The following is a 17500-nucleotide window of genomic DNA, read 5'->3' as shown; positions in this document are numbered from 1 at the left end:
GGCAGTTTGGCCCTTTATACGTAAGTTTTAGTAGCCCAATGCCTTGTTACTATCACCAACAATTGTTATCAACTTGTAAATAGGAGTGAAGGTGTGAAGTGAAACATACGGTACTCATGATAATTCTCTCGACAAATCCGTAGATTAGTTACGGAATTCTTTTCATTCTTTATTACAGTTCTTGGCGAACATCGAATAATCCTCATGGCTTCAGCGATGGAAGTAAAAGAAAATTTCGAGGCAAGGTTACGGACCATCGTTGAAGGAAAAGGGAAAAACACAAGACTGTTCTCGCTTGAAAAAGTGAAAGATATTATATCAAAGTTATCAAAGGATCTAGAAAGTGATGCTATCACCACTATTGATTATAAATATCGTTCAAGATATAAGATTCTTAAGGTTGGTGAAACGGAATGTTTGATAAAGAAAAGAACAGATGGGGAAGAACATTGTAAATACGTAGCAGCGTTTCAGGAAGTGCATGGTGCAATAGAAAAGGCACATAAAGATGTTGGTCATGGTGGCGACAAGTAAACTTTATTTGAAGTTAAAAAAAAATGGTCTAACATAACTATGGAATATTGTAACCTGTTTATTAACTTTCGTGTAGAGTGTCATTTAAAAAAAGAGTCGGAAGCGACCAAAAGGGCTTGTCGTGAAACCAATTAGAAGCCACTCGTTTTTATCGAGGTGCCAAATTGATCTAATAAATTTTCAGTCACTTCCTGACGGGAATTATAAATATATCCTAACTTACATTAATCATTTTACCAAATTTTGTGTGTTAAGCCCCCTTAAATCTAAAAGAGCAGAAAAGGTAGCTCAGACACTTCTACCTTTGTTTTTAACATTCGGTGCTCCCGCAGTACTGCAAAGTGACAACGGTAGGGAATTTGTGAATTCTGTGATATCCGAATTATCAACACTTTGGCCACTATTGCAGCTAGTGACTGGTCAGCCAAGGCATCCCCAAAGCCAAGGAGCAGTGGGGCGACTCAATGGTGTAATCCAGGATAAATTGAAGATATGGATGCGAGAGAATAATTCCAAGAAATATAGTATTGGCTTAAAATTTGTTCAGTGGCAAGAAAATATCTCGAAGCATGAGACAACGAAACATACACCATTTAAGGCCACCTTTGGAGAAGAACCGTCAGTTGGTCTTTCTTCAACAAATCTTCCTGAATCAGTTTTGGATGGCATATGCTACAAGGAAGGTCTTGACAAGGTAAATATTAAATAATCTATTAAAAAAGATAAACTAATAATGCACTTTGAAACTGAATTTTTCATACACTATTCTAATAGAGTGCTCTTAATGTTCTTCCTTCTCATTTCTCCAAAAATCATAAGTTGAAAGACCTAATTTACTCTGTTAACAAGTCTTTACATATTTTGTAATTTACCAGTTCCTAAAGCTTCAGGTTTTAGAAAGCATAGTAAAATACTAAAATTCTTTAAGTCATATGCCTAGTTACAATAAGAAAAATATGATATGAGCTATCGACCTATTATTTTCAGTTCTTCAGCGAGGACGGTAATTATGGCGAAAGGGCAGACGATGAAAGTAGGGAAACAGCACAGCAACTTGAAGATGAAGAGGTTCCAGAGCAACCTGAAAGTGAAAAGGGTTTGAAGTGTGTTGAAGAAAGGGTTAATGCCATCGAAGCTATACGGGAAAATGTCGACATTAGTCAGGCTCAATCCGCATCAAAGATGATCCGTAGGGGTATGAGGATGCAAGAATCACTGCAGGTAGAAGACAACACTACTCTAAGAGTTCCAGACGTTGATCGGGGTCCTTCAGACCCTAAACACTTACTGGTAGTTGTGCTGTCCAAGGAAAATGACATGTATCGTTTAGGGTGCAAAGGAGGCACCTTAAATTCTTGCTTTACTAGAGATGATTTAGATAAAATTGGTGAAAAACTACTTAAAGTGGCTGATGTACCAGACATCCACGATACTCTCAGAGCTGCGGTAACTCGATCCACTGGTGGCCAATGTTACCAGAAATGTAACTGCAAATTAGATTGTATTTCTCTAAGATGTAGCTGTAGTAGAAAGAAAATGAAGTGTAACTCTAGGTGCCATCCCAGCAACCGCTGTAAGAATGTTTAGTTTTTATTGTTTCTTTATATAAAATAGATATAGATTAGTTAATTTTTCATTGTCGGTGAATTATTTGTAAATTATTTGGTGAAGGTTGATAAGTCAGTATTCTAATAACATTGTTATGTTACAAAAATAAATTGTATTATCTGTGTTTTCAGCGTCTATTTGAATTTCCAAATTAATTGCTTATGAAGAAAAAAAAACGGATATTAAAATAGAATTAAAAAATAGATGATGGCTATTATAAAATGAGTGTATTACAGTAAACATTCTTAAACTGTTATTAAACCAGAGAGTCATTATGGACTACATTAGTTTGCTTAGACCTTAGAATGGACCTTCCAGCTGTCAGAATTGAATACTGGTTGTTTGAAACACTTAAGTTACAATATTTTCAATATTCGGAAACGTTATCAATATTCAGCACAAACGTGTTGCCTAATATATAAAATCAGCAATATTTTTCCCATTATTGAAAACTTTCAATATTAGGCAGGGCCCTTGCTGATTATCTAAAATAGGCAATTTTTTGCCAATTTTCAATAATCGGCAATTTTCAATAATGAAAGTAATATATATATATATATATATATATATATATATATATATATATATATATATATATATATATATACATAGGTATATATGCATATATATGTATATATATATATATATATATATATATATATATATATATATATATATATATATGTATGTATGTATATAAAAATTATTTTTTTTACAAAAAACTATTGCCTTTCAATCCACTACCCTGAATGAATCGGTAACGGGTGTGTCAATTTGAGTTTTATTTCAATGGTTAGTTGTGGGAGAAGAAAGGGAGAAATAGTTCATGGGAAACAGCTGATACTCTGATATTTTTTCCCTTTAGGTAACCTTGCTCCATCAAAGCGTGAGTTGGAGCAGTAGATATTTTTATTCAATAACTGCAGTTTTAATTGCTGCCGAGGAAGCGTGCCCTTCCTATAGGTGATTTCCACTTTGTGACTTCAATTAAATTATCAAAGGTCCGGTCTTCATATGAAGTAGAAAGTGACCTCCGTTTTCTCTATTTATATATCCTTTCGGGTTATATATATATATATATATATATATATATATACATATGTATATATATATATATATATATATGTATATATATAGATATATGTATATATATATATATATATATATATATATATATATATATATATAGTATATATATATATATATATGTATATGTATATGTATATGTATATGTATATGTATATGTATATGTATATATATATATATATATATATATATATATATATATATATATATATATATATATTTCAAATAAGCCATATATATTAATACATTAAAATCTGGATTTTCTTAACGAACTTGGGATCAGAACCCCAGGCGAAATCACTCAAAGACTATAGTATCTGACCGGCCGGGAATCGAACCCTGATCCAGGATACTTGTATGCCATTGGCTGAGTGGTATGGTCAATGGCCTACAAGTATCCTGGACCAGGGTTCGTCACCCGGCCGGTCAGATATCATAGTCTTTGAGTGATTTCGCTTGGGGCTCTGATCCCGAGGTCGTTAAGAGAATCCAGACTTTAATGTATTAATATATATGGCTTATTTGAAATATGGAAAACACGTTTAAATGTGCAAATTTTATCATATATATATATATATATATATATATATATATATATATATATATATATATATATATATATATATATATATATATTCAGCCAAGGCCACAGGAAAAATAAAAAAAGGCGTACCGAGCGCTTTCGTGTTATTTCAACACATTTTCGAGGTACAATGCTAAAAACACAGAAAACATCTAAGAAAGTAAACAATAAAAAACTGAAAAAATTGAAAACAAGTATTCAAAGTCCGGTTAAAACTAGTACAGCAGATACAGAGTAGTTCAGTTCAACAGGTGATTAAAAAGAAACAATCTTACAAATCTCGTTAATAACAAATGGGTCCAGTTTGTACATACCCTGGCTTACATTCATTAAGTCACTGTGATATTTGATAAAAGCAGATTCAATTATATTTCTACGAGTTATATTATTACAATATAAAACAATTTTTGCCCCTTCCCAATGAATCATGTGATTAAAATTATTAATATGTAAAAACAAAGCATTCGAGATTTGTCCCGTTCTCACACTATATTTATGTTGTTTAATTCTGGTGTCCAGGCCCTTCCCAGATTGTCCGAGATAAAAACACTTGCAGTTCATGCAAGGAACCCCGTAAATGCAGCCCTGAGAAACTTTGGGAGAATTCCTTATTAGTATACTTTTCAGTGTATTCGAAAATTTAAAAATTTTCAGTTTTTTATTGTTTACTTTCTTAGATGTTTTCTGTGTTTTTAGCATTGTACCTCGAAAATGTGTTGAAATAACACGAAAGCGCTCGGTACGCCTTTTTTTATTTTTCCTGTGGCCTTGGCTGAATATATTGTCACACGCTATTTAGTGACTTATAAGCATATATATATATATATATACATTCATACATATATATATATATATATATATATATATACATATATATATATATATATATATATATATATATATATATATATATATATATATATATATATATATATATTAGTAGGCTACTGTTATTAACACACATTGAGTATGTGTTGTTTGAGATGTTGAGTCTTGAATTAAAGTCCAGCATTGTAACTTTAAAATGGGGTATTCTCTAAAAACAACAGTGTTAAACATCTCCATCACAGGAGTATAGCTGGTTTGGTCGGATGACCAATTCAGGTGATGTATAGATAAGAACTGCCTAAAATATCGATATCACAGATATCGTATGTTTAGTTGTCTCAGCATTTAAATATGTAAACTTTACATTCGTCTAAGAAGACACCTGCATCTGGTGACGACACAATCTTTCACACGGTATGCATTTGTGTTTATGCTTCAGAAAAATGTTACATTGCTAAGGGATGCAAAATACATCCTGTTATGATTTTATCTGACTACAGCAAATCTCACGCTAGCTGCTTCTTCCACAATGACATATTACGTCATGTGTTTTAAACATGTAATAACTAACTATTACATTAGCTCGGCCAGCTATCTCAATTTTTTTTTTCTAAAAATTTAACCACGCCAAAATATGTTTACTAGGTGTGACTGGATATATAAGCAAATGAGGACGAATGTCCAAATAGGCACATAATAAAAGAATAATAACAATAATGCATATGAAAAGATATTACCAAAGCAAAGAAAAACATATATGGTACATTGCTAGCAAATGATTATATGGTACCAAAAAAAAAATACTGATATACATATGATTCGGTAACTTGTTGAAGAATAATTGTTACCTTTGTCAGAAACATAGACTAACACAATACGGTAATTAATAAAAATATTCGTTACCTTGGTAAAGATTCAATTGTAGTGCACAAACACGAATTCCTGGTACGTACACGTACCACGGTTTCGTACATACATATATATATTTATATATACGGCTTATATATTTTATTAGATGCCCATAGATTCTGTTATTTTTATTTTTTTTTCTCTTTTCTTTTAATATTCCAGCTTATATATTTTATTAGATGCCGAGAGAAAAAAATAACTTATTTTTTTGAATGTTTTTCAAATGTATTTTTAACAATGCAAATGTTCTATAGTTTCTTCAATTACATATTACTAGCGTACTAACTGCTTTTCGTACACACGCTATTTCCAGACCATTTTACTCCTTTAGTGAATGAGGTGGCCACTTCAAACGGCTTTAAACTGAATTAAATAAGGAGTTTTGTCTGGACATGGCAAAACGTTCTGTTTTAGCTGTAAACTGTTCCGTAACCTACGCCAAACAAGGATGTTCACGGCGATAAATATCATCACCGTCACACTTAATCCTGCTAGTAGTATGGGGTGAAGAAATTCCTTATAAGTCGGTGACAGGTGGTCCATCTCGGTCAATTTCATCAACTGCTTGGCTACCTGTTTGTTGTATGGGAGAGGTAGTGATGGCATTGTAGACGTCCACGTGAAGTTCGCGAAGTAGGCTCGTTCTCTGATGATGGTCCTTATCCCGGTCACCATGGAATTAGGGGAAGTCCCGATACAACCATCTGCTGCAACAAAGATTTTTGCATAGAACGTGGATCCGTCCAGGCATGATACATTGAAGCCGTCCTTGTCGTATCGTATCCACGATCCATTGTTCAGTCTGCAATTAAACTCATTATTGTCAAAGGGATAAAGCTTATCCAGACAATTTTCACTTGTATGGGAGAGAGCACCGTCTAGCACTATACCTAACTCGCATGAATCCATTAAGTTTTTATGGAATTCAAATGAGTCAGCTGTACATATTTTTCTATCCATTGCGTCTGAACAGTGAGTTAATTGATTTAAGTCTTTAATGACCGTATATGTTTCCTTGTCTGGTGAAATCAATACGTGTCCTGTCAAACTGGATATTACTGGATTTGAGTGATTCGTCATGAAAGTCGGAAATGGTGATATCCTGTAAGATTGCCAGGCATCAGAAGAATCAAAGGGAATTGTAATCATAATCTTGTTATTTTCAACGCTTACTGTAATTAGGCTGTAATAAAATTCTAACCTACGTTCGCCTAACAAAGGAACATAGCCTAGTTTATCCCGTCCGTTCTCCAGAACTAACTTTAAGTATTTTATAGGCAACAAATGGGGTGACAGTACACCTTTAGTTGCTAACGTGATAGCTTCTACATAATCCTTGGATTTCTCAATGAAATGTGCAATTCTGTTATGTATGTGATCTATTTTTGAATCATAATATGTTAACGTTGCCAACAAATCCTGTACTTCCATAGTCTGACTGATTTTACTGGAATGTTCATTTACTAAATCCATAATTTGATTGATTGAAGCTAACTGATTCCTTAGTTCTGACATAATCAATTCATCTTCATGAGTCAAGAACTCAATTTTCTTATTTTGTTTACTAATCTTAAGACGATTGGAAATTCCTAAATCTAAACTTGCAATAGACCCAAAGATGTTTAATGCAGCAAAAATAAACGGGATTCGTCTTTCTTTATGTTCGTGCCCTACAGTCCACATCAAAAGCTCACGAGCCAATGATTCTGTCTCGTAAGTCCTATTTTGCAAGTCATCAGATAGCATCTCTGCAACTTTTAGTGTCGAACCAAGCGAACTCTCTGTAGTCAAATGAAAATGTCTTCTATGCAACTCATTTAATGAGACAGCAAACCTTGAAATGGCGCTTTTTAAGCTAGTGACATCATTCTCTGGAAGAAAAATTGCTTGCATATGCACTGCTACAACTATGTTGCTCGATGTAATAAAAACGTCTTCTTGTCTTTCAACTATAGTGCCATATTTAAAATCTATAATTTTAGTTTTAGAGCTCGTCCCACACGAGAAAAATGTCTCAACGAACAATATCACTCCCAACAACAAAAAACTCATATTGGAAACCTGTAACGAGAAAAATATATGTAATTACTCCTGTATTAAGAAGAAAACTTTTAATCATACACATAAAAATTTTTCCCTCACTTCTTTCCCTCTCTCTTTTTTTTTTTTTTTGATTTCTTATGTGAGCCAATGGTACTATTCTCTCATCCGTGGGTTAGAATACGTTTTGAACTCTAAACCTATTGGCCGTTAATGTTTCCAAAATGTTAAATGAGCCTTCAAACTTAGGTGTTAGTTTATAATTGAGTCCTTTACGTACATTTATCTGTATATATACATTATCACCCACGGTATATGTTTTAGTTGGCTTCGCTATTTTATCATGATTCCTTTTTATTATGATTTGTGATTCTTCTAAATTTTTTCGAAGGATATCATATCGACTTTTGCTTGCATTTATACATTCTTTTAAAGGATTTGATAGATTAGTTGTAGGCGTTAATACATGGAAAGGCGTTCTAACTGGGCTACCATACAATGCTTCATGCAGTGATATTTTAATTGATATATGATATGAATGATTCAGAGTACTCAGTGCCGCAGGTATTGCAATATCCCAGTTGGGGTCTGATCCCCCTAGTGTTACTCTTAATATATTTAAAACCTTCCTATTTGCTCTTTCCACTAGCCCATTCGACTCTGGGTGATATATCATGGTATTTATCTTCTTTAAGCTAAGGAATTCACACAATGAGGTAAGAAAGTGATTATTAAATTCACCACCCGAGTCTGAGATTATGATGTGTGGAATTCCATGTTTACAAATGTAACACTCGTAAAACTTCCTAGCGCATTCAATCGCAGTTTTAGTTTTAAGCGCTATCAGTTCTGTATATCGAGTTAAAGCATCTATAATTACTAAGAGGTGCTTATTTCCTCTGTCTGACTCGTAAAATCCTGCTAACAAATCTAAATGTATTCTTTCAAAGGGTTGATTGGGCATGGGATAAGCCCCTAGGCTGACAGGTGTTTTCGTATGCCTTTTGTTTTCCTGACATGTGCGACAATTAGCTATGTGTCTTTTTATATCTGTAAGCATTGTATGCCAATAAAACAATGATTTGGCTTTCTGTGACATTAATGAGAACCCCGGGTATCCATGTAATGGATTTGCATACAACCAATTCAGGACAGTGGAAATAAGTGAGATTGGTACTACAACCTGGTCGTTAGTTACATGTGGTGTATTGCGGGTTTTCCTTGTCACAGTCCTACACAGAATATTATCTTTGATTGTATAATTCTGCTGCTTATACTTTATATATCCCTTTTCCTTATGATTGCCTTTCAAAGCATTTATAATTGTTTCTATTTTCTGATCTTTTCTTTGCTCAGTCTGTAATAATTCAGCGCTCCAGCCTAAATCTTCTTGTTCAGATATCGTTTTAACAATAGGCATGGATGTTGATATATCTATTAATTCAGCTAAAGGCTCCATACAAGATGACACGGGGTTGCGTGATAATGCATCCGCAATGATATTTGCTTTCCCAGGTAAATACCCGATTCTTGCGCCAAAATCTTGAATGATCAAATGCCACCGAGTTCGTTTAGGGCTGTGGTTGAAGCCTTTAAAGAACTCGGTTAGTGGTTTAGGGTCAGTAAGAACCTTAACGGGATAACCGTAAATTATGAACTTAAAATGCACTAGTGAATTAACAATAGCTAGCCCTTCCTTGTCTATTACTGCATACTTACTTTCGGAAGTTCTCAGTTTTCGAGAATAAAAAGCTATCGGAAAAAATTGTTTATCATATTGCTGAAGCAATACCCCTCCTACTCCTAAGTCTGAGGCGTCTGTTGCAATGAAGAATTCCTTACCGAAGTCAGGAAATTTTAAGATAGGAGAACTACACAGTTCATCTTTCAAGGTACTAAACGCCTGTTGATGATGCTCAGACCATATGAAATCTACGCTCTTCTTCGTAAGATCAGTTAAAGGAGCGGCTATTATGGAATAGTTGTGTATAAAACGCCTGTAATATCCACTACAACCCAGAAATTGCTGTATTCCCTTGACATTAGTAGGTATGGGAAAATTACGTATAGCCGACACCTTATCATGGACTACTTTAAGACCTTGGCTTGACACCATGAAACCCAAATATATTAATTCTGTTTTGAAAAATTCACACTTACTAATCTTTACCCTTAAGTTATGTTGTCTTAATCTCTGTAGTACTAGTTCTAACTTACGTAGATGTTCTTCTAAGGTGTTGGAAAAGATTACAAGATCATCCATATAGGCATGCAATATATCCCCTAACAAGTCTCCAAACACTATGTTAATCATTCTTGTAAATGTTATGGGAGCACAACGTAAACCAAAAGGCATCCGTAAAAATTCATAATGTCCCCTGGCTGTGCTGAAGGCTGTGTATGGGATACTATCTTCTTCTAATGATATCTGGTGAAAGCCTTTAAGTAAGTCCAAACTGGTAAAATATTTATTCTGACCTAACAAAGACAAAATATCGTCAGTACATGGCACTGGGAATCGATCAGGGATCGTTTCCTCGTTTAGACGACGGAAGTTTACGCAGATACGCCATGTTCGATCTTTTTTCGGTACAACTATTAATGGAAAATTATAAGGGGTTTTTGATTTCCTAATGACTCCTTCTTCTAGCATTTTACCTACTTCATCATTTATTTCATTCCGGAATTTCATAGGGAGTCTGTATGAGGGTACATAGATAATTTTCTGCTTGTCCTTTAACCTTATTTGATGCTCGATCACATCTGTTTTTCCTAAGGATCCATCCGTAGTGGAAAAAACATCATGATATTTAGTTAAAAGTCCAAAAATTTTCTGCTGAATTTCTTCGTCTTGAATGTCTTTATTGAATTTATTTTTAATAGATTGCAAAAGGGATTCATCCGTCACTGATTGAGCCTGATTGATTTCAGCAAAGGTAAGAATACAATGTTTATAAACTTCTACATCCAAGATTTGTTGATTTTTGTGAATTACTAAAGTGTTATTTAAATGATTACAGACTTCAATATTACATTGTTGATGTGAGCCTACTGTATAAATAGCTTGTGTGACAGACAATCCGTTAGTTTTCAATGTGTCGGAAAGGATTGATATTTCAGATCCCGGTAATGTTTTCTTTATTTGCACTATTAAATTCGAAGGTACGTTTGGCTTGATAGATTGCGTGCAAGATGATATTACGGGTGAACGAGAATTCTGCTGGGTCGCGTATATTATTTCTTTATTAGTGAGACAAGTTATTGGTTCTTCAACGTACGTTACGGATACATTTGTCGTCTCCTTTTTATCCAAAACTGATTTTAAGGTATTAGAAGACTTATAGAATTTCCCTTTGATATACACGCCGTGCTTGGCAGGGGCTAAGATAATATTTTGATTTCCCATAGATGGGTATCCTATAATTACAGCTGGATACATATCAATGTTTTGTACAACAACAAATGTATCGGCAAACGTGCGTTTACCGACTTTGAATTGAACATGAGTTATGCCTATGACATTTAATTCATTATTTCCTATACCCGAGAGTCTAACTCCAGATTTTTCTATCGGAAAGTTCGAAAACAACAAATGATGTGTCCTCAAATCCATGATATTACGTGGACTACCAGAGTCAAAAAATAACGTAAAGGATTTGTGTTCTAAATTTACAGCATATAAGGTTGGTCGTAACTCATTTTGGCTTATTATTGTATGGATTCGTTGCAAATCTACGGGAGCATGCACTGTTTTACTTAATTTGGCCGTGTGTTTCATAGGAAAATCTATTGCCTCACAATAATCTGATAAAACATTAAATTGATTATTCAATACTATTAATGTTGACATGAATGACCTTGACCCAACATCACTCTCTTCCCCACTGGAGTTAATTATGTGGTATTTGCTTTGCTCTGCACATTCTGAAAATTAGTCTGACCTTGCGAGGTCTGGTTTGACGACCCAGGCTCAGCGATATTCGAAAAAGTGTTTGTTTGTTTCGGAATCTGAACTACATTGGCGTTTGGCTGTTTCTTCTTATTGTTAAAATGAGGATTTTTCTTTTTATTTCCATATGGAACTGACTGTGGAATTGACTGTGTATTTCTAGGATTCTGTTGTGTCTTACGCGAGTAGCACTGACTGTATGAATGAGTCGAACTATTATGTATCGAACAGAATTTCGTTCAGCAGTCCGCGATCAAGTGACCTTGACGTTCGCAATTATAAAACGTCATTCCCGCTACTTGACTATTATTAACTACGTTCACTTGTTGTGGCTTTGTTTCATTCTTTGCAAAAACTTGAGTTAACACGGGATCGAGGTCTGGACACTTAGCCATGTGTTTCTTTATCTGTTTATATACATCCAATTCCTTACTTGCAGGCGTTAACTTTTTATCAAAACACCGCACTAAAGCTTCAGGCAACATAAGTGTCATGCAAGTTAAATACATTAATCGTAAAAAATCTTTCACGGAGATGTTATCTCTAGTAACCCAAGTGGAATTACCTAAAATATCTTGATATTCATTAAGCCTATCAGCTATGAGAGCTGCTCTCTCAATAACATTAAGCCGATTCATAGTGGCTTGATTAAGTGTATTTCTTAACGTTAATACTACATCCAAGGCTTCTTCACCCCCATAGACCGCGCGTAACCTAACTTTGAAATCATCCCAGGTAACTGCTTCTTGAAATGAAACACCTCTTAAATACGCACTCGCATCCCCCTTCAAAAAATCTATAAAACTTTTAGCTTCTTGTAATTGTACAAAAGGGTCTACGATTTGTTTGGCATTTAAATGGGCATCAACGGATGAAATCCATGACTCCACATTTTGTGGCAAGAACCCATTAACCCGACCCTGAAAAGGAAGGATTGCAGACCTGGCATTTACAAGCGTCACAATCGGGAGAGGATTAATCTGTCCTACGCCACTAGGTCCAGGGATGGGGCTCACAGGGGGCATCATGATTACGGTATTTCTTTTCCTATCTCTTCGACCCCTTGCAATTCTATCAAAATATCTATATGAATACAGACGTCCACTGTGTAAACGCATAAGCACTCAATGATAAAGATTATAACAAAATTCCCCAAAACAATGCTACTAATCCCAAGACATTTCCCGAGAATTTCTGAAAGAAAACGGAACACATAGATATTTCCCGAGAATTTCTGAAAGAAAACGTAACTCAAAGATATTTCCCGAGAATTTCTGAAAGAAAAAGGAATTAGCACAAAGAGAGAAAAAATTCTAGATGAGAATTCGGAGTTGAACACAGTTTCCTTTAATGAAAGGAAAATAAAAGATTAGCAAACCACTCACCCCGGTAATAATCGACTAACGACTCGTGATAACTACACTTCACTGCCCAAACTGAAATGAATATGAAAATTGTACTTAGCTTTTATATGGTTCTGTGTGATGTCGTCATATCCTCTCTCTCTCTTGATGTTTGGGTGAATGTTTCGGTCCAATTTCCGTTGAATGTAGTGCTTCCTGGATATGTTTTGTAAGCGTTGGACGTCAGTCCTTGGGTTTCCTAGGATGTTGATTGAAGATCCAGTTCATCAGTTCGTATGTATAACATTCATCAAATGTTTTAGTCTTCGATGGACTATGATACTTAGTCAAAATTGTAGATTCATTAACGTTGATTTCTTGAAGATCTTTCTCTGGTTTTTACAGCTTTATTTTTGATTTCTTGAAGATCTTCCTCTAATTCTTAGAGTCTTATTATTAATTTCTTGAAGATCTTTCTCTGATTCTTAGAGTTTTAGCGCTGCCACCATTTATTAGTGTGCTACTGTTATTAACACACATTGAGTATGTGTTGTTTGAGACGTTGAGTCTTGAATTAAAGTCCAGCATTGTAACTTTAAAATGGGGTATTCTCTAAAAACAACAGTGTTAAACATCTCCATCACAGGAGTATAGCTGGTTTGGTCGGATGACCAATTCAGGTGAAGTATAGATAAGAACTGCCTAAAATATCGATATCACAGATATCGTATGTTTAGTTGTCTCAGCATTTAAACACAATATGTAAACTTTACATTCGTCTAGGAAGACACCTGCATCCGGTGACGACACAATCTTTCACACGGTATGCATTTGTGTTTATGCTTCAGAAAAATGTTACATTGCTGGGGGATGCAAAATACATCCTGTTATGATTTTATCTGACTACAGCAAATCTCACGCCAGCTGCTTCTTCCACAATGACATATTACGTCATGTGTTTTAAACATGTAATAACTAACTGTTACATATATATATATATATATATATATATATATATATATATATATATATATATATATATATATATATATATATATATATATATATATATATATATATATATATGTATATATATATATAGACCTGACCTTACATATGTAGATTAATACATATGCAATGCATGTTTTTTCTCTGAAGTTACGTGCTTGCATATAATGACGTAAGATAAAGTTAGGTAATTAATTCAATATGCAAGTCATGTTCATATTCATATTCGATATTGTTTATCCACCGAGTTTTCTAGTTTCTTATATATAACCTTCATCTTACATATATGTATATGACTTCGTTTGTGTGTATATTCAATACTTAAGACATATTTCGATTTGGTTCACTTTGAAATATGAACAGAGGGAGATATTCTTTCCGTCGTGTTGCTGTCTATGTTTTATTTCGAAAAGGAAAAAAAAAAAAATAACATGAAAAGACTTTTGAGAAAATAAACTCCAGAGTGTCAGTTGGTTTTGAAAGACGGTTGTACTTTATATCAAGTGGATTTTAGTTTTTTTTCTTGGTTTGTTCTTAGAATAAAATCCCATAGGTAAAACAATCATAATAATATTTCCTATTTTACACCCAAAGTAAATCAGAAAAAAAGTAAGAAAAGAATTTGGATCTTAACAATAAAAGACGTTTAAACCAAACTACCCATTAAAGTAAGATATTAGGTATAAGATACTGAAAACACAGAAGGAGCATTATGTGGCTTGACAGTAGAAATAAAATATTATAAGATTAAAGGTTACTGATGAAAAAAGCCTGGGAAGTGCCCTGTCGATTATCACCAGGTCTGCGAGAGAGAAACAGGAATTGCCCACTCAAACTCAACAGAAAAGTAACCGTTATATTATTACCCCTAGATTAGAATGAGAGGCTCTTCCTTGCAAAGGATAAGAGGGTCGAGATATGATACGAGAAGGGCATCGTGGATCAAACGAATAATGTCACGATCAAGTTTGGTTGAGGCTGGTACTCTTCAATATTTTTTTCTAATCATCGGTGAAAAAAACCCAGTTTTTTTTCTGGTCTCATTCGAGATTCCCTTTCCTCTCAATAGCTTTTCAAACTGTTAATTAAGGAATTGATTTGTATCGAAATAACCTCAAAGTCTCGTCTGTTTGAAAATATTTTAGAAATTTGTTATTTGAGTTTGGTTAACAAAGAATATATTCAAACGAGACATTCTGAATTTATATTAAGGTCATTCCAGCATCATTTAGCTCTTAAGTTCTCTGTTTCCAACATTACTATAACGCTGAAAGTTTGCAGCATTGCTACATTTTCTATGATCCACGCTCGAGATTTATAGTGTATATATAATTTTCTACAGTAAAGTAACTATTCTTTATTCAACTAAGAAGTAGATACTTCGTCATATGTTTCAAACAATGAACATAAACTAAAAAATCCTTAGGTCTGATAGTAAAATCAGGATTTTCTTTTCTTTCTCTTTACCAACTGTCTGAATCTCAGAAGTATAGGTCAGCTCATGTCATGATGTGGATCCAATTAAATTTTTAACCTATTTTTGGATAATACTCTCATTATTTTCGTTGTTTACAGATTTACAATGTGAATAAGTATTTTTGGAAAATAATCCTTAAAAATATCTAAAAATGCTAGAAAATAAGTTGTCTATTGAAGAATGTTCAAATCACCTGAAGCCCTAACAGAGTTAATCGGTTAAGCTGGCATAATGAGGTCAACCTGAAGAAAATATAGGATATTTTTTGGTTTTAGTTAAATTTCTGTTTCATTAAGTTGAGTTCCAATCTCAGATTTCAGCCCTTTGCAAGTGCAGGCCAGAGCAAACTGAAGCTTGAATTTGAAATTCTCTTATTCCAGTAAGAGCAATTCACACAGAGAACGGTTAGGAAAAATATCAGATGTGCAAGTAATAAATAGTGTAGCCACTGTAAATTACTGTCCAATATTTCTATCATTTTTATTCATTTCATAATATTTCCTAGAGCGTTGTAATTGTAAGTGTTATGCGATTTTAAAAATGAATTTAGTAGCACCATCCTGAAGAATACTGAATTATTGATATGGTATTCATTACACTTAAAGAAACGTAGTAGATGGACCAAAGGTTTTTCAAGAAAATTGTAAATTAAGAATAGCAACCGGTCAAAAATCATGATTCATTCTCTCTCTCTCTCTCTCTCTCTCTCTCTCTCTCTCTCTCTCTCTCTCTCTCTCTCTCTCTCTCGTTGACTGGTGGCTTATCTGGGTCTTGATCATGGGGGTAAATAAATTAAAAACGTTTTCCTGTCAGGCATGCTGCTTTAAATTCTTTGTATATTTTTTCATTTTTAAATGAAAGGTTTTGTATCACCAGAAATAATATTTCAGTATCAAAGTTGATCACATAGTTATTTTCGAGGATTTTGAGATTTCCAGTTGCTTGAGGACTTGGTTCCTAATGCAGTTTTTGTTTATTAAGGATCCTTATATTTCCGTAATTTGTCCATTTTTTAATTTGCAATATAACGGTTAACTGATATATAGTTGTTTTAAAATGATAATGTTTCGTTTGATATGCCATTATTTAGTGTAAGTATGCTAAATTCATGTTACCTAACAATTTGACTAAGCGTCCGTCAGATAACTTATGGCCAAGTGATTTACCTGAAGTTAAAGTTATTCAGAGCTTATAATTTATCTCTGTGCTTTCAACGATTTCCTGCTTTTCTCTTCTACCGATACTTTTTTTTATCCCCCTTGTGTTTGGATGACTTTTCCCAGTATTATACATGATGTGTGTTTTATGGGATATCACATCGTATATCTCTTTTGTCTATAGGATTGAGAATTATTCTATATAAGGAAATTTTTATCGTTTTGAAGTTCCATATCCTCGTTCAAAGGTATTAAACGTTGCAGTTGATGTATATACGGAGAAAAAAAGAAACATGATATTAAGCTATGGGTAAAATTTTACTTGTTCATACTTAAGATGTGGGAAGCCGCTTCTGAAGAGTTTCTTGATTACGTTTGCCGATATTTTCGAATATAAATGTATTAAAATATTACCAGAGGAAGGCTGTATCTTTACATAATGTTCTAACTGTTGTTATCATACGAAATAATTTTAGGAATTGAAATTGGGTTTACTTTAATTGCTTGTGTTTACAGCATATTCAAAATTTTCATTTTATTCTCCTCAAAGAAATAGGAAATATGTTAAAGACCTAAAAACATATAAGTTAAAGATACTTTATAATTTTAGAATTACTCACAGAAACTATATGGGTGAAAATTTTTGGCAAGCACGACGAGGTAGCATTGAATATACGCCTCTTGGAACTGAAACCTTAAGCTTTATGGAAAAACTAAAAGCCACCTTTCCTTGGGAAATGCAAAATTTTTGGATGCTTTAGGATTCAATAAACATTTTTTCCAAATATCTCTCTCTCTCTCTCTCTCTCTCTCTCTCTCTCTCTCTCTATCTATCTATCTATCTATCTATATATATATATATATATATATATACATATATATATATATATATATATATGTGCGTGTGTGTGTGTGTGTCTGAAATAAACCCACAATCTATGAACAAGGAAATTTATTTTAAGCTTTCGAAGGGACTAT

General features: G+C 33.7%; 1 protein-coding gene and 1 pseudogene across 1 annotated transcript in view; one reads left to right on the top strand and one right to left on the bottom strand.

The window, feature by feature from the left end:
* Window positions 1-17500, bottom strand: part of LOC137616071 (potassium voltage-gated channel subfamily KQT member 1-like) — a 565238-nt gene that overhangs the window by 130139 nt on the left and 417599 nt on the right.
* LOC137616070 (KRAB-A domain-containing protein 2-like) lies at window positions 162-2257 on the top strand (annotated as a pseudogene).

Source organism: Palaemon carinicauda, chromosome 22, assembly GCF_036898095.1.
Source record: "Palaemon carinicauda isolate YSFRI2023 chromosome 22, ASM3689809v2, whole genome shotgun sequence".
In the NCBI taxonomy this organism is placed as follows: Eukaryota; Metazoa; Arthropoda; class Malacostraca; order Decapoda; family Palaemonidae; genus Palaemon; species Palaemon carinicauda.
The sequence above is the reverse complement of the archived record's forward strand: the minus strand, read 5'-3'. Positions and strand labels throughout refer to the sequence as shown.